Genomic DNA, 18731 nt, shown 5'->3' with positions numbered 1-18731 from the left:
AAAAAAAACCAACTTGAAATGGATTAAAGACTTAAGTGTAATATCTGATACATAAAACTCTTATAAGAAAATATAACTAAAAAGTTTCATAACATTGGTGTTCGCAATTTTTTGATATGATACCAAAAGCACAGACCTCCCCCCAAAATAGACAAGTAGTACTAAGAAGCTTCCACACAGCAAAATAACCCATCAACAGAGTTAAAAAGCAGTATATTAAATGGGAGAAAATATTAGCAAAACTATACAACTGATGAGGAATTAATATCCAAAATGCAGAAGGAACTCATACAACTCAACAGAAAATAACTCTATGATAATATGGGCAAAAGACCTGAATAGACATTTTTTCAAAAACAGACAAATGGCCAAGAGCCATATGAAAAAAAACAAAAAACAGTCAACATCACCAATTATCAGGAAAATGCAAATCAAAACCACAATGAGTTATCATCTCATACTTATTAAAATGACTTTTATCTTTTTTTTTTTTTTTTTTGTAGAGACAGAGTCTCACTTTATGGCCCTCGGTAGAGTGCCGTGGCCTCACACAGCTCACAGCAACCTCCAACTCCTGGGTTTAAGCAATTCTCTTGCCTCAGCCTCCCGAGTAGCTGGGACTACAGGTGCCCGCCACAACGCCCGGCTATTTTTTGGTTGTAGTTTGGCCGGGGCCGGGTTTGAACCCGCCACCCTCGGTATATGGGGCCAGCGCCTTACCGACTGAGCCACAGGCGCCTCCCGACCTTTATCTTTTTAAAAACCAGAAAATAATAAGCTTTGTTCATTGTATCTTGCAACATGAGGATTATAGTTGATAGCACTATATTGTATTCAGGATTTATGCCAAATGAATAAATTATAGATGCTATTGCCACCGGGGGAAAAATGAGTAATTATGTAAGATAATGGATATATTAATTTGTTTCACTACAGTAACATTTTTTACTATATATATGTATCTCATAACATCATGTTATATGTGTATGTGTATATATCTTAAATTTACACAGTAAAACTATTTTAAAAAGAAAATAACAATTGTTACTGAAAATTGAACCCTTGTACACTCTTGCTAGGATAAGATGGTGCAGCTACTATATAAAACAGTATGGATGTTGCTCTGAAATTAAAATAGACCTATCAAATGATCCAGCGATCTCACTGCTGAGTATTTATCCAAAAGAACTTAAACTGTATCTAGCAGAGATATGTGCACTCCCATGTTCACTGTAGCATTATTCAAATAGCCAGAAGATAGAAACAACCTAATCATCAATGCATGTATAGATATAGAAAATGTGACATATACACATAACACAATATTATTCAACTTTTAAAAAGAAGAAAATCCTATTATATCAGGGATACAAGGATGAACCCTGAGGCCTTTACACTAAGTGAAATAAACCAGTCACAGAAAGACAAATACTCTATGATTCGACTATTAAGAGGTATATACAGTAGTCAAATTCACAAAAGTAGAGGAGAATAAGAAATGCACAAATGCTGATAAATGGGTATGAAGTTTCAGTCATGTAGTATAAAAAGTTCCAGAACATCCACTGTACATAAATATGCATATAATTAACAACACTGAACTATACACTTAAATTTTTGTTAAGAGGGTAGATTTCATGTGGTTTTTCTTTTTACCACGATTTTAGAAAATGGAACACTTATCCCTAACATATCAATAATTTGTTTAACACATAGTCTAAATGCATCAATTAAAACATATTGACTAACAAAGCGATTAAAAAAAAAAAAACTTGATCCAGCTATATGCTGTCTTCAAAGCAAAAGGATGGAAAAAGATACATCATTGAAACATGAATTTTTTTAAAAGCACTAGTAGAAAGAAATACTAATAACAGATAAAGTGTATGTCACCAGAAAAGAAAATTAATAAGGAGAAAGAGGAACATCATCTAATATTCATGAAGTAACAATTACAAAGAGAGAACATATTACAGGTCAGAGGTTTGGGAAGGGGGTAGGTGAGTGTGGCTTCATAAATGGTTAGCATGAGAAAGCCTTTGTGGTAATGGCACAATTAAACATATTGGTGTGGTGATGGTTATGTGAAAAAATGCATAGAGCGCCACACACACAAGTGTTTACAAAAGTAAAGAAATCTGAACAAGAACAGGATTAGTTTCCTGAGTTTTGATACTATAGTTATATGCTAGGTGATGCTTGAACAGGGTTTCTCTGTACATTCGTTGTAACTCTCTCTGATTCTTTATTTCAAAAATAAGATACAGGTATACCTCATTTTATTGTTCCTCACTTTGTTGCACTTTGAAGATACAGTGTTCCTTATAAATTGAGGTTTGTGGCAACCCTGCTTAGAACAAATCTATGAGTGTCATTTTTCCAAAAGCATTCACTCACTTCATATCTCTGTATAACATTTTGATACTTTTCAAAATATTTCAAACATTTTCATTATCATTATACCTGTTATGATGACTCATGATCAGTGACCTTTATAATTATTTTGAGACAATACAAATCACACCCATACAAGAGCACAAAATTAATCAAGAAATGCTGTATGTGTTCTGACTGTCCATTCCCTCATCTCTTTCCCTCATTTCATACTTCATTATTCCACAAAACACAACCATATTAAAATTAAAGATAATTAATAACCTTACAATGGTCTTGAAATGTTCAAGTGAAAGGAAGAGTTGCAAATCTTTCACTTTAAATTAAAGCTTAGAAATTATTATGCTTAGTGAGGAAGGCATGTTGAAAGTCAAGATAGGGCGAAATCTAGGCCTATTACACCAAATAGTGAAGGTGTGAATGCAAAGGAAAAGTTCTTGAAGGAAATTAAAAGTGTGTTTCCAGTAAACACATGAATAACAAAGGAAAACAGTCTATTGCTGATAGGGAAAAAGTTTGAAGTGGTCTATACCAAGGATCAAATTAGCCACAACATTTTCTTAAGCCAAAGCTTATCCAGAGAAAAACTCCTGCAATTCTCTTCAATTCTGTGAAGGCTAAGAGAGGTGAAAAGCTGCAGAAGAAAAATTAGAAGTTAGCAGAGGTTGATTCATGACTTTTAAGGAAAGGAACCATTTCCATAACATCAAAGTGTAAGATGAAGCAGCAAGTGCTGATGGAGAAAGCTCCAGTAAGTTACCCAGAATATTTAGCTAAGATAACTGATGACAACGTCTACACCAGGGGCGGTGCCTTTGGCTCAGTGGGTAGGGCGCCAGCCCCATATACCCAGGGTGGTGGGTTCAAACCCGGCCCCGGCCAAACTGCAACAAAAAATAGCAAGGTATTGTGGCAGGTGCCTGTAGTCCCAGCTACTCGGGAGGCTGAGGCAAGAAAATCACCTAAGCCCGGGAGTTGGAGGTGGCTGTGAGTTGTGACGCCATGCACTCTACCAAGGGAGATAAAGTGAGACTCTGTCTCTTAAAAAAAAAAAAAAGAAAGAAAATGTCTATACCAAACAACAGATTTCCAATGTAGACAAAACAATCTTATACTGGGAAAAAGCTGCCATCTAAGATTTTCATAGCTAGAGAGAAGTAAATGCCTGGCATCAGAGCTTCAAAGGGCAGGCTCTCTTATTAGGGGTTAATACAGCTGGAGACTTTAAATTGAAGTCAATGCTCATTCACCATTCCAAAAATCCTAGGGCCCTAAAGAATTATGCTAAACTATTCTGCCTGTGCTTTGTAAGTGGAACAACAAAGCCTCGATGATAGCACATATATTTATAGCATGGTTTAACTTAATACCAAGTCCACTGTTGAGATCTATTGCTCAGAAAAAAGTCCTTTCAAAGTATTACCACTCACTGACAATGCACCTAGAGATCCATGAGCTCTGATGGGGATATACAAAGAGATCAATGTTTTCATGCTTGCTAACACAACATCCCTTTTGCAGATCATGAATCAAGTTTGAATTCTTATTATTTAAGAAGTACATTTTGTAAGACAATAACTGCCATAAAAAATGACTCCTCCGATGGATCTAGGCAAAATAAATTGAAAACCGTCTGGAAAGGATTCACTATTCTAGATGTCATTAAGAACTTCATTCTTCAGAGGAGGACATTAACATATGAACATTGATGGAAGTTTGGAAGAAATTAATTCCAAGCCCTGTGGATGACATTAAGGGTTCAAAACTTCACTGGAAAAAGTAACTATAGACAGATGTGGTAGAAATGGCAAGAGAACTAGGATTAGAAGTGGAACCTGGAAAGAGGAGGTAAGATGGCCAACTGCAGTCAGCTTTCAACAGAGGCTCCCATCCAGAGAGAAAGGTAATGGACAGTGAAAGGTTGTGGACCCAAGGATAAAATCATTCTGAGACACAAAACAAAAGGAAAATGGAGATCCACAATTCATGCAATTAAAGTGGCTTTTATTCCACCTGGAGTTCAGGTGGGGTGAGATTTCTCACTAGGGAGGAATGCACACGTGGGCTATGGCAGACAGGGATTTAAAGGGTTAGGGCAGCCAGAATTGGTCTATCCATAGCTTTACCTGGGCAGGTAGGTGGGACAAGGTTAGGGAGGTCTGGATTGGTCCGTTCACTATTTCTTTGGAGGGACATGCTTTCTAGGAAAGGGATCCTTCCTACGTGGGTTGGTAATTTGACTCTATCAGACAGAATGAACTCAATGAAACTGAAGGTCGGGAGCTAAGAAAGATTGATATGCGCACATCATCCCTGCTGAGGCAAGCTGTGACTCCAAGGAAACAAACTCCATTGCCAAGAGGATGAAAAAAAAAAACCCTCCCCCCGAGAGAATGGCTCACTGTGTGCTCTCTACAAGCAAGCAGTGATCAGAAGACCTGTTATTTTACCCCACAGGAGAGAACCATTAAACACCTAACTCCTTCTCCAGAGAGGTCCCACCTGTGAGCCTAGGTATTCTCTGCCCAGCATAAAATTGAACAAATATTTTCCCTCCAATTCTGAACTCCAGTCCACCCTTCCCTCCTCACCTGGTAGTCTGAAAGCCTGTCCCTTACAGAGTCCAGAGTGTTTGGCAATTCCCTGAGAGGTCTGGGCATCATGTGGGCTGCTGCACAACTGTGCTGAAACAGTAAATCGAGTGGACATTGGGGGGCACAGGGAGAGAGGGACAGTGGGAGAGGGAGAAGCACAGAACTGCAATAGTACACGGCAGCAGTGGGAGGAAGGGCTCACACACCAGGTCAGAATTTGGAGAAAAACTTCCCCATTCTGTTGACCACTGGAGGGAGCTGGGCCTCAACACCCCTGGGGGGTGCTGGTAGAGAAGTACAGCTGGGGCAGAGATGCAGACTGTCACACCTTAGGACAGACTCAGATAGAGCATATCCCAGATTCCAGTGAGCATAGAAGGAAGCTGGACTTCAGCTCCTTGAGGTTGCAGGTAGCATAGTGAGGCTGGGGAGAAGGCACTGACTCCTTTTGACACTGGCAGGTACATATCCCTGGTGCCTTTCCTCACTGGAGGCAGCTGGGCCACAGCCCCATGGAACTACCAGTGGTGGGACATGTCTACAGTGTAAAGCCAGGAAAGAGGCTCTGACACCCCTGGACTGATTATTTTGCAGGGAGGGCATTCCTAACTCCATTGAGCACTGGAGAGAGCCACACTCCAGCCTCTCAGGTTTTCTGGACAGAGATGACTGTGGATCCCTGCTGTAAGTTTTCTGGATACATTTTGAACTCTCCCAGATGTGCAGGAGCTGAAGATGTTAACAAATGGAAAAACATACCATGCTTATGGATGGGAAGAATCAACATTGTTAAAATATCCATACTACCTAAAGAAATCTACAGATTTAACGCAATCCCTATTAAAGCACCATTCTCGTACTTTAAAGACCTTCAAAAAATAGTACTTCATTTTATATGGAATCAAAACAAACCAAATCGCCAATACATTACTCAGAAATAAAAAAAAAAAAATCAGTAGGTATCTATCATGTTACCAGACTTAAGGCTATACTGTAAATCTATAGTGATCAAAAAAAAACATGGTATTGGCACACAAACAGAGAGGCAGATATATGGAACAGAATAGAGAACCAAGATATGAACCCAGCCACTTATGATCATCTGATTGTTGATAAGCCTATCAAAAACATTCATTGGGGGAAAATTCCCTATATAACAAATGGTGCTGGGTGAACTGGCTGGCAACCTGTAGAAGACTGAAACTGGACCCTCACCTTTCACCATTAACAAAAATTGATTCTCCCTGGATAAAAGATTTAAACTTAAGACATGAAACTATAAAAATACTAGAAGAGAATGCAGTGAAAACACTTGAAGAAATTGGCCTGGGAAAATATTTTATGAGGAAGACCATCCCCACAGCAATTGAAGCAACACCTAAAAAAATATATTACTGGCATCTGATCACACTAAAAACTTCTTCACAGCCAAGAGCGCAGTAAGTAAAGGAAACAGACAGTCCTCAGAATGGGAGAATATATTTGCAAGTTATGTCTCCGACAAAGGTCTGATAACTAGAATCCACAGAGAACTCAAACTAATCAATAAGAAAAGTACAAATAACCCCATTTCTTTGTGGGCAAGAGACTAGAACAGAAGTTTCTCTGAAGAAGACAAGTGCATGGTCTACAAACACAAGAATAAAATGTTAATCATCCTTTATCATCAGAGAAATGCAAATCAAAACCACTTTGAAATATCATCTAACTCCAGTAAGATTAGCCCACATAACAAAATCACAAAACTATAGTTGTTGGTGTAGATGTGGAAAGAAAGGAACACTTCTACACTGCTGGTGGGAGTGTAAGCTAATACGGCCTTTTTGGAAAGAAGTTTGGAGTACTCAAGGAACTAAAAGTAGACCTACCATTCAATCCTGCAGTTCCTCTACTAGGTATATACCCAGATGGTCAAAAATCATTTTACAACAAAGAAATTTGCACCAGAATATTTATTGCAGCCCAATTCATAATTGCCAAGTCATAGAAGTAGCCCAAGTGCCCATCAACCCATGAATGGATTAACAAATTGTGGTATACGTACACCATGAAATACTATGCAGCCATAAAAAAGATGGGGGTTTCACATCTTTTATGTTTACCTGGATGGAGCTGGATCATATTCCTCTTAGTAAAGTATCTCAAGAATGAAATAAAAATATCCAATGTACTCAATACTATTACAAAACCAATATATAATCACTTACACATTCATATGAATGATAAAACACAACTATGGTCCAGAAAGAAGGAGGGAGGAGGAAGGAGAGAGGAAGGGGGGAGGAGGGAGGGTATTTGGTGGGACCTCACTTAATGTGTACAATGCAATGGTACATTTTTCAAAACTATTAAGAGTAGAGTATAAATGTCTTACCACAACAAATAAGTGAGGTAATGGTTATATTAATCAGTTTGATGTAAGCATTCCACATTGTATATCAAATCAGTACACTGTACCCCATAAATGCATTGATGTACACAGTTATGATTTAATAAAAAAAAAAAAACAGTAGTGGAGCCTGAAGATGTGACTGAATTGCTGCAATCTCATCATAAAATTTAATGGATGAAGAGTAGCTTTTTATGAATAAGCAAAGGAAGTAGTCTCTTGAGGTAGAACCTACTGGCGAAAATGCTGTGAACATTATTGAAATGCCAGCAAAGGAAACACGTACACACTTATATACACACAAAGTACCATCAGCATTTGAGAAGCAGCAGCACAGTTTGAGAGGACTAACTAATTTTCAAAGACGCTGTACTGTGAGTAATATGCTATCATTCAGCATCACATGAAACAGAGAAATCATTTATGAAAAGAAGAGTCGATCTATGCGACAAACTTCATTGATGTCTTATTTTAGTAAAAGGCCAAGCTACTCCAGCCCTCACCAACCACTGATCTACGTTGAGCCAAGATCCTCCACCAGCAACATGATTACAACTCACTGAAGGCTCAGATAATCACTAACATTTTTTTAGCAATAAAATATTTTTTCAATTAAGGTATGTGCATTGTTTTTTAGACAATATACACACTTAATAGACTAAAGTATAGTATAAACATAACTATTATATCTACTAGGAAACCAAAAAGTCTGTGTGACACTTTATTGTGGTATTTACTTTATTGTGGTGGTCTGGAACCAAACCCACAGTATCCGTGAGGTATGCCTGTATATATGCATTTGTATATATGCCCATATGTATCCGTTCTTTGGAATCTAACTACTTACCACTTTCCCCACTACTACCACCCTAATCCAACCATTTTCTCTCATATAAATTACTGTAACATACTCCTAATTGATGTCCCTACTTCTTCTCCTGCCATCTTCACATATAAACCAGAATATGAATCTTATCAAGTAACTCTTCTCTCAACCTCCCAATGCCTTCCTATCATATAGTGTGAAATTAAAACTCCTATTGTTTTGTACAAAAACTTATGTGATTTTGTCTCAGAATATATATTTTACCTTATTTACTACTACAATCTCTATTCTCTACATTCTAAATATATTGGCCTCATTGCTATCCTTGAACATTCCAAGTAGGTTCCCACCTCAGAGCCTTTGTTCATTCTATTCTTTCTGCCTGAAGTGTTCTTCCTCCAGATATTCACAGGTTCTATTTCCTTGCTTCATTCACATCTTTGCTCAATGTCACCTCATCGGAAACACCTCTCATGACCACTGTATCTAAAACAGTGCCACTTATTGGTCCTTTTCCTTTGTCTTGTTTTATTGGCCTCATGGCTCTTATCATTATCTGAAATTATATACAAATATATTTATGTGTGTATATATATATATGTATATATATATATATATATATATACATATATATATATAAATCCTGTTTACTCATTGTCTGTATCATCCTCCAGAATGCAAACTCCATGAGTGTAGGAACTTTGTTCTGTTTACCACTATGCCCTTAAAATGAACCTAGACATATAGCAAACATTAATAATGTTGAATGAATGTATAGATAAAAAGGGAAAAAAATCCTATTCAATTTACAATCTAGGTTTCCCAGTAGCCAGTATATCATATTTGCTGCTCTTCAGAATCTTTTTTTTAAGACGGAGTCTCACTTTATCACCCTGGATAGAGTGCTATGGCATCATAGTTCACAGCAATCTAAAACTCTTGGGCTTAAGTAATCCTCTTGCCTCAGCCACCTAAGAGCTGGGACGACAAACGTGAGCCACTATACCCAGCTATCTTTTCTGTTTTTATTAGAAATGGGGATCTTGTTCTTGCTCAGGCTTGTCTTAAACTTCTGAGCTCAAGCAATCCACCTGCCTCAACCTCCCAGAGTGCTAGGATTACAGACAGGAGCCACCATTCCTGGCTACTTCAGAAACTTTTTATGTAAGTTTTATTTTTCAAAAAATCAGATATTTACCATGAATTTCCTATGTTTTTATATTTTGATGTAACAACATAGAATAACAGTCTTGCTTTTCCTCTATATTTACTTTACTTAGATAAAATTGTTCATCAAATGGTGCTGTATATTTTACAAGGCTTCTTTTAAAGTGTGTTAACATTTTATCAGTTACTGGGATGTATCTAGGAAAAATTAGAAAGCACAAGTTTTGGTTACTGGGATGTATCTAGGAAAAACTAGAAAGTACAACTTTTAGATTTTATTTATTTTTATTTTTATTTATTTTATTTCTTTTTTTTTTTCTTTTTATGAGACAAAGCCTCAAGCTGTCACCCCGGGTATAGTGCCATAGCATCACAGCTCACAGCAACCTCCAACTCCTGGTCTCAAGCGATTCTCCTGCCTCTGCCTCCCAAGTAGCTGGGACTACAGGCACCAGCCACAATGCCCAGCTATGTTTTTGGTTGCAGCAGTCATTGTTGTTTGGCAGGCCTGGGCTAGATTCAAACCCGCCAGCTCAGGTATTATGTGGCTGGCGCCTTAGCCGCTTGAGCCACAGGCACCAAGCCCAAGTTTTAGATTTTAGTCACAGATTTTCTATTAACATTTTGTGTGACCTTGGATAATTTTATATTTTTCAAGCATCTCTAGGCCTTGTTTTCTATCTTCTTAAAATAAGTAGGTGATATGATCTCTAATGTACATTCTTATTCTATGAATGAAGTTAAACATATGGCAAATATGCTGTTTTGTTTTTTTAAATATATATTTTATAAATATGTCTCTATATAATGTATTTCATGCATCATAGTTTATACTTCATGGTAGACATCTTTGAGATTATCTTCAGCCCATAATTCCCCCTTTTCTTGAAACCATGCATCCTCATCACTTAGGTTTGGTTCCTGATATCCATGTTTATAAAACATTATTTTGCCCTTACAGACAAAGATAAACAGATTTTGGCTGGACATGTGGTCCAAACTTGGTCATTCAAAATTGGAAATTAGGATTCAGAGATACTGAGTCTTTTCTGATTGGCTGAATTTAGAATATGTAAACTTGGGAGCTCTTGAATAAACCATATTTGACTATGTCCTAAGGGAATGAAAAGAATGAAGTAGCTATGCTGAAAGAAACAAAGATAAACAGAGACCCTATGTCCACAGGGAACGTGAGGAGAAAGAGTAAAAGGAAGGAAGGTTTCTTTAGCATATGACAGCTTTTCATCCCAGTCCAGGTTCCTCATGCACCTAGACTACATTTTCTGCCCTTGGTTTCCATGAAAATCTCTCTTACCCTTAACATAAATGCTGTTGCTTACTGCTGCTGATTCTTCTTCTCCTTCTTGTTCTTCTTCTTTTTTGCTTTAAGCTAGTTTGAAGTAGACCTTTATTATCTGCAATCAAAAATATTTAATCAAGACACACACAATTGGCTCAGTGGTCAATGTACAACTTAACGCTACAAACATCTTACGCAAAACATCCCTGTTCCAGTTCATTACATACTTGGATTAATCCTTAATTGGAAAAATCATTAGCCAAGAGACTGTATTCCATAACCTCTAGTTAACTGAGTCTCTAGGACTATCTATATTAAAAGCATTCATATTCAAATGTAAATATAAAATTACTTTCCAAAATCAAATGATTTTAAATTCTGTCTAAGCTTGTACTCCACTCTGTTTGCACAGACTACTAAGAATTAAATAGATTTCTCTAATTCTTATTCTGAATTTGATGTTTAGCTATGAGAAAAGTGTTACATGAATACTTGGTCTTTCTTCCTTTCATCCATAAATACACAGCAAAGCTTTTTCACACGTCATAGGAATGTTAAAGGAGGTACAAGATAGAGAGAATACTAATTAGTTAAAAACCTCCAAAGAGCTAAATTTTTATTCCAGTTGATCCAATGACCTCTGTGTTTGCTTCCTTTGCTCTTATTCCTAAGATGTAAAATCTGTAAACAGAGGAATGAGTTACACAGTAGAGACAAATTATCATTACTATAAAAGACATGAAATAAAGAACTAGTTTTTCCCCCTCTCAAAAGAGCATCAGTGGTAACTAGTGACCTGAGTATTAAGTATGTTGTGCTCTTTTTTGGTTTAAATTATTAAAATTAGCCAGACTGGCTGGGCGCCCATAGCCCAGTGGTTAGGGTTCCAGTCACGTGCACTGGGGCTGGTAGGTTCCAACCCAGCCAGGGCCTGCTAAACAAACAAACAGAAAAAAAAAAAAACAGCCTGGAATTGTGGTGGGCTCCTGTAGTCCCAGGTACTAGGGAGGCTGAGACAAGAAAATTGCTTGAGCCCAAGAGTTGGTGATCTATGACACCACGGCACTCTACCAAGGGCAACAAAGTGAGACTCTGTCTCCAAATAATAATAATAATAATAATAATAATAATAATAAAAAAATTAGCCAGATTGGAAGTCCCAGTTATCAGAATAATTTCACCCATGAATATTAGAAATGCTAGCTAGACTTCAGTGCTTCTTGCATTATAACAAAATATTATAGAACAAGTATCAATATGTCTGCATTCATTATATAATTATTCAGAATAAAAGTTGCTGAAGTTTTACTACTTTCAGAGCTGCTGTAACAACACTACCAACATATTAAGACTACTAGGTGTAACTTTTTAAATTAATTTCAAAATATTAATTTATTTAACTATTTCACCAATAAATAGCTGAGGTTCTAAGTAGAGGATGTTCAAAATAACACTCAGATTTGTTTAGCCTAAAAATTATTAGTTACTGTGAATTAAAGTTTATTAGTGATAACTTTAATCAAAGAAGACTATTGCTGACAACAAATGAAATAAGTTTTACAGAGGTTTGTAAATGCAATTTAAACACTGATGTCAATTATAAACACATGCATTATTAATAACATTATGCTAGAATTTCAACTTCCCTTTGTCTTCAGAAAATGATAGCAATAGCATTACTAAATTACAGTACTAAAAACTAACCTATCATATCCTTCAATGAACCAAAATGCTTATTGCTTATAGAATTTTCCTAATATATTTTATCAGGAAATAGTCTTTGGTGCATCTTAACAATCTAAAGTTGTACTAATTAAACCAGTCTTTTATTAAACACTTAAATTCTTTTAGTAGGCAATAGAAAATAGTCAGATTTTAAAAATATGTGAACTTAATACTCTCTATATCTTCTAAAAATACATTGTTACTTGCCCCAGGAAATCTGATGATTATTTTAAAGTCTGACATGTATAAAATGTACATTTATACAATTACTTATATTTATTAATTTTATATGTAATTTATCATAAAAAACTATGCCCACTACAAAAGAGTTAATTTACACTGATAGTATCTTCCCCTTTAGGTGTAATGGGGAGAATTATGTGCGTAAGGATTAGAAAATCAAGTGCCTTAGCCCATGCTATGCTAAATTTTACTCCTTTGGATCTATCAAGAATCAAATCAAGTCTGATTTTCTTTATAAAGCTTTCTAGGGCAAACCCCATGTTCCAGTGATCTGTCTTTATTCTTAGTTTTTATAGTTCTTATTCTATACTCCTCTGTGTTCCAATTGTTGGCCAGGGTATCTCATATATGTATTTTCTTTCTCCAAAGGGTAAGCAATTTAACTCCTGGACCTTATTTCTGTTCTATTCTCCATAACACCCAGTATGCACTCAGTAGAAGCTAAAACAATGAAATCTTGTTGAAAATCACTTAAAAATAAATTTCATTCCAGATCAAATGCTCATTCCTCATCAAATGCCTTGACAGCATTTGCAATATGAGCTATCAATATTAACTTATGTGGTTATGACACTCTAGGTAAATGCTCTTGAGTATGTGCCATCCTCACAGACATACTCATTACAAAAGAACACTACATTGGATTCAAATTAATGCTCGGTTCTGAAAATATGTGAAGACAAAGAGCAAGGATAATGTAACATGTATCGTGTATTTGCATGATACATTATTATTTCAAATACTTCAGACTTGAATTCATCAAGAGCTTTTCAAAAAAAAAAATATCTCACTTTGGAGTCTAACAACTGACAGCATGCCAGTTTGCTAATGCATAAAACTATACTTCCTGAGGTCCAAGATTATTTTGCAGTGCTACTAGAATTATATTGCTTTAATCAAACCATACCCAAAAGAACCTCAAACAATATAAAGTTGCCAAAGCAAAGCATTTTAACCAAAACTATTAGAGAGCTGACAGTCTTGACAGACTCATTCAATAAGGTCATCTAATCACAAATGGCATCTGTATCATTTTTAAAAATCTTTAGCTTAAAAGGATTTACCAGAAACTAAATTTGGCTTTTACATTATTGCACTTCTTTTTAGGTAAAAGAAACCTGAAATTACTTTAAAACCAGTAGGCAAGAAAGAGAGCCAAATCAAAGAAGGAACCAATCTTTCCAATCCTCTCACAGAAGTATCTTAATCAAAATACTGGTTAATTTAATTTCAGTCAACTTCTGAAAGGGATCAACTGTGAAGTGTAATATTTTTCAAACATTTCCTTTTAAAGAAATAACTTCACTAATCAAAGATAATATTTTTAATTTTCAAAAAAGCACTTAACAACTTTAGAACCTCATCTAATTACCTTTTCCAAAATATAACTCCGGTGTTTCATGCCAACGTTTTCTACAGTCAACTATTTTCAACTGCAGGCTACCTCAGGAAGAACAGCTAAATCACAAGCCATCCGCTCTTTAATTAAGAAAGTTTTGGGTTCATCATCATATTTACCAAAAAAAAAAAAAAAAGTACGTCCTTCTGGATGAAGAGTAGTTAGTTCATAAAACCTGTTTCCCGTTACCAATTGGCCACTCTTCGCCTACTTCTCTTCAAGTTTGATGGCACTTTGGAAGTCAAGTGGAGTGTGTGTTGCTAGTTTGTTTTATTATTATTAAATATAAGTACTTTTTCCCTAACTCTACTGTATGGCAGGACTCAGAAGGCAGGCGCAAGGCTTTCAGAAGCCCTTGGCACATGAGTGCAACAACACTAAAAAGTAAGGGGCTACTCCTGCTGTTTAAGCCTTGAAACACGGAGCGACATCAGCTCAGGGAATGGACTCTTGAGAAACCTGCGGTCAGGTTGAACCTTCTGAGAGCGAGAAGCAGTGCGAGAGGAAAGGGGTGAGCAAGGCACTGGGAGAGTCTGTGCCCAAATCAGGGACCACACTGCGTGACTGTACCTAGAATTATCAGCATCTATGGCAGTTAACAAGCAAAGTGAGGCCTTAAGCACCGACCCTGCGTTCCTGGACGCCGCGGTTGAGATCAGAAATTGGTGGCTCTGGGAAGGAAAACTACCAGAGAGAAGTCAGAAGCTTCTGTAGGAGAAAGCAATGTTTCGCTCGCCTCCCGAAGCTCCGGAGGCCGGAAAGGCGCCCAACACCACACAAGAGCGGTGTCACTACTCACCCCTACTCTCCTATGATCCGCGTCGTCGCCCTGCTCGACGCAGCCCCTGCAGGGGGATGCCCTTCCCCCGCCCGCTGCTGGGGGTGGGCTTGGCGAGCGAGAGGAAGAGGCGGCGCAGGTGTCCAAAAGCCGGAGACAAGAGGAGATGGGTGCAAGGGATACGGCTTGGTGCCTTGCGCTCCCTAGCGCCGTCAATTTCACCACCATTGACGTGGAAGGACCAGGGGAAGCAATGAGGGGCAGGCCCTAGCCCAGCGGTCCGAACCCTTCCGGGGTACTAGGCCCGAGCCTTTGGAGGAACCGCTGCCCTCAGCCCCCTCAGCGGCACGAACCCTAGGCCTGATTCCCGTCCCTTGGGCCCCAAGGCCACAGAGCAGTGTCGGCTCCCTCTTGGGGCCGTGGTCGCAGCTGCATCCTCGTGCTCCTCCTCCTCTGGCGCCGCTGCCTACACACACCCCGGCGCAGAGACCTCCGCGGCGCCCAGACCGCGGTTGCCTAGCAACCACGCGCATGCGTCCCACCCGCTGGCGACCGCAGCTACTGCAGCTGGCAGAGCCCTGACCAGCCGTTCTGCTACCTAGGAAAGTGCATAAACCTCACTTCCAAAGGCAGTGGTTCTCAACCTTCCTAATGCCGTGACCCTTTAATACAGTTCCTCATGTTGTGGTGACCCCCAACCATAAAAATATTTTCTTTGCTACTTCACGAAAAATAATTTCATGGTTGGGGGTAGCAAGGAAAATAATTTTATGGTTGGGGGTCACCACAACATGAGGAACTGTATTAAAGGGTCGCGGCATTAGGAAGATTGAGAACCACTGTCCTAAGGCCTAGATGGAGTGAAGTCAAAGTAAGAGTGCTTAGGGAGATGTCCAATATGCTCTACAATTTGAAAGCGGTCTGGCGGCTTTGGAACACGACAGTCTTTCAACACCTGGACAGGTACCTTGGCGGTTGACAAGTGGCGGTCCCAACAGCCTCCTACTTATCTCGCTGCCTTTAGTCTTTCCTCCTCCAATCCTTTCTTCACAGGGCTGCCAGAAGTCATTCGTTGGCATAACTCAGATGGTTAAGGGACAACCCCCTTAGCAGAGCCTAACAGTTCTTGAATACGTTAACAACATTCTGTCCTCCGTGCCCTTAGACTTGTCTCCCATTCTCATACTTCTAGCAAAGTGATCTTTATAAAACCGCAAATCTACTCTCAACTTCCCTTGGATTTAGACTAGAGAATGGGCTTTAGAATTAAAGCCAAATTTGAATTTCTGTTTTACCACCAAGTACTTTTGTTTTCTTGAGGTAGGATGCTTAATCTCTCTGAATCTGTTCCCTCATCTATAAAATGGGGATAATTATAGTACCAATAGAAAAGTAATGAGGATTGAATGAGAGTGCGTGTAAAGTACTGAACACATATAACTTACTTTTCCACAGAATAAGCACTTAGTAAAAAGTGAAGTTATTTTTTAATAGATCTCATTACCTGTACTAAAGGGAAAAGTACAAATACCCTATCTTAACAAACTCAAAGTCCTCTAAGATCCTGACTCTTTTACTAGCCCTAGCTTCCTCCACACACCCATTCTTGCAGGTTCTGAGATACATCTAGACCTATAAAGTCCCTAGGTATATTTCCCCAAGGTTCACTTGGGTAAGAAATCCACATGAACCCTCCAATTAATGAACGTGTAAATATCCAGTGATCCTTCCAAACTACACATTGATTTTAAAATATTGACACTGAGAATTGACATGTAGGCAGTCACTATATACAAAACTTGTACGATTTTCTAGAGGCTGATTTAAATGATCTCTTTGGGCCTGCCGTGGTGGGTCAAGCCTGTAATCCTAGCACTTGGGGAGTCCTAGATGGGTGGATCGCTTGAGCTCACTAGTTCCATACCAGCCTGAGCAAGAGCAAGACCCATCTCTAAAAAAATAGCTAGGCGTTGTGGCAGGCACCTGTAGTTCTAGCTACTTGGGAGGCAGAAACAAGAGGATCTCTTGAGCCCAAGAATTTGAGGTTGCTGTGACCTATGAGCTACTGCACTCTACCCAGGGCAAGAAAGTGAGACTGTCTCAAAAATAAGTAAATGGTATTTTTGAAATTGGGCTTAGAGTTTCTGTAGTATCTAATTATCACAAACTCAAAGTCTTCTAAGATCTTTCCTCTATTTTTCTAGCCCTTAGCTCCCTCCACACTCCCCCTTAGACACCCAGACACAGACCCAAATTGTCACCAATTTTTAACTTAATACAATGCATAAACACACAAAATGTGCCCTGCTGGGTATTTATTTAATAAAAAATTAAATATTTTAAAAAGTGTAAAAATAGTTGTATCTTGTGTAAGAACTCTAAGAAGCCCTAAAAGAGGTGCTGATTGAAACATTCGCAGGAAGCTGAAATGGATTATAGGACTAACATAAAACTTTGTGAGGACCAGCCAGGAAATATTGAAGAAAGAGAAGAGATAATTTGAAAGGCGAAAAAGAATTCACCTAAAGGTAAATTAATTTAGGATTAATTAAATAGAAGCATCAGATGTAAATAATCAACAAGCTGTAATCAGTGGGGAAGAGCATAGCACGAGGAATGTGTATTACAGCTGTGAATGTGGAAATGAGGTTGAATAGAGTTTTTATACAGCTCATAACTTTCCTTCCATATGATACAGACATACCGTTTAGATTCAGTCCTTTCCAGTGACCATCAATACTCACAGAAACAGACTTTTGACAGAATTTGCTTATATCTCCTGAGACCTGTATTTCATAACATAAAACCCCGGTTATCTGTCCACTTATTGAACTCATTACATTTGGTATTACATATATATTATGTTTACAGTGAAATAGAGGAATAAATATATAAAATGCTCCCAGTCTTGTATAATTCTTCTATGTTCCTTTCTAGATACAGAAATGTGTCACTTCTGTATATAAACTCCAGTATTTTTTTCCTGGAATTTCAAGACAAAACCTGATTTCCTTTACTCACAGCAATGTATCTGACTCTACTGTTGGCAAGGTAAAAACTCCTACCAACAAGATGGCTTATCGACATCAATGTGGAAACCAAGAAAGATGATTTACATCTGGTAAATGGTATGGTAGCTCATGCCTGTAATCCCAGATACTCCGGAGGCTGAGGCAGGAGGATTCCTTGAGGGCAGGAGTCCAGACCAGCCTGGGAAACATAGTGACACCCCATCTCTAAAAAGAATATTTTTTAAAAAGGAAAATCAATGTCTTATTGAGTTAAGTACAACATATTACATGCATATTAGTCTTCAAGAAAGTACAAGTTTACGATGAAATTCCACACAACTTATATAGTAAAGCATATACATAATTCACTTCTCAATTGAGGTAGATACTTATTTAGTTAATTGACTTCTTTCGAAAGAGTAAGAAAATTTTCTTACCTCCAGAAAGACACCTCTAGTCTTATACCTCTAGTCTTCCCGAAAGACAAATGGTTACACTTTAATATGGGCTTCTATATTTACTTTGAAGACAAGTCTTTAAATTTCAAAGGGAAATATAACTCATAACCTTAGAATTGTGTGCATTGTAACCCTGGAGACAGACTCTGTAGTCCCTGGAAAGATTTATCTATATTCCAAAAGTTATAAAAAGAATAAAGGTTCACTATGTACCCCAAAGAGATACTCTAAGAATCTAAGAGGGAGGAAACAGTCTCTTTTTCCTTTATTTACCTTTATAATTACAAGTCAGTGAATTCTTCAAAAACAGAACTCCCTGCTGGCACAATAGATGCAACTAGTAGATTAAGAGAAAATCTTTCCTAACTACGAAAGCCATTGCTCTGGGTATTAATGGATGAGTAGGAGTTTGCCAAAAGGGAATAAGAATAATCCATGCAAAGGAAA

General features: G+C 37.9%; 1 protein-coding gene across 1 annotated transcript in view; it reads right to left on the bottom strand.

Annotated features, from left to right (window-relative positions):
• The window catches only part of ZC3H12B (zinc finger CCCH-type containing 12B), a 581279-nt gene extending 565998 nt beyond the window's left edge, over positions 1-15281 (bottom strand). Inside the window, exons 1-2 of the mRNA XM_053580125.1 lie at positions 14837-15281; positions 10686-10785 (exon numbers count right to left, since the gene is read on the bottom strand). The gene's annotated coding sequence lies outside the window, so the exon portion shown is untranslated. The remainder of the gene's footprint in view (positions 1-10685; positions 10786-14836) is intronic.
• Positions 15282-18731: the final 3450 nt, after the last annotated feature.

The sequence above is a fragment of the Nycticebus coucang genome, chromosome X (genome assembly GCF_027406575.1).
Source record: "Nycticebus coucang isolate mNycCou1 chromosome X, mNycCou1.pri, whole genome shotgun sequence".
Lineage (NCBI taxonomy): Eukaryota > Metazoa > Chordata > Mammalia > Primates > Lorisidae > Nycticebus > Nycticebus coucang.
Note: the sequence above shows the minus strand (reverse complement) of the source record. Positions and strands in the feature narration are given on the sequence as shown.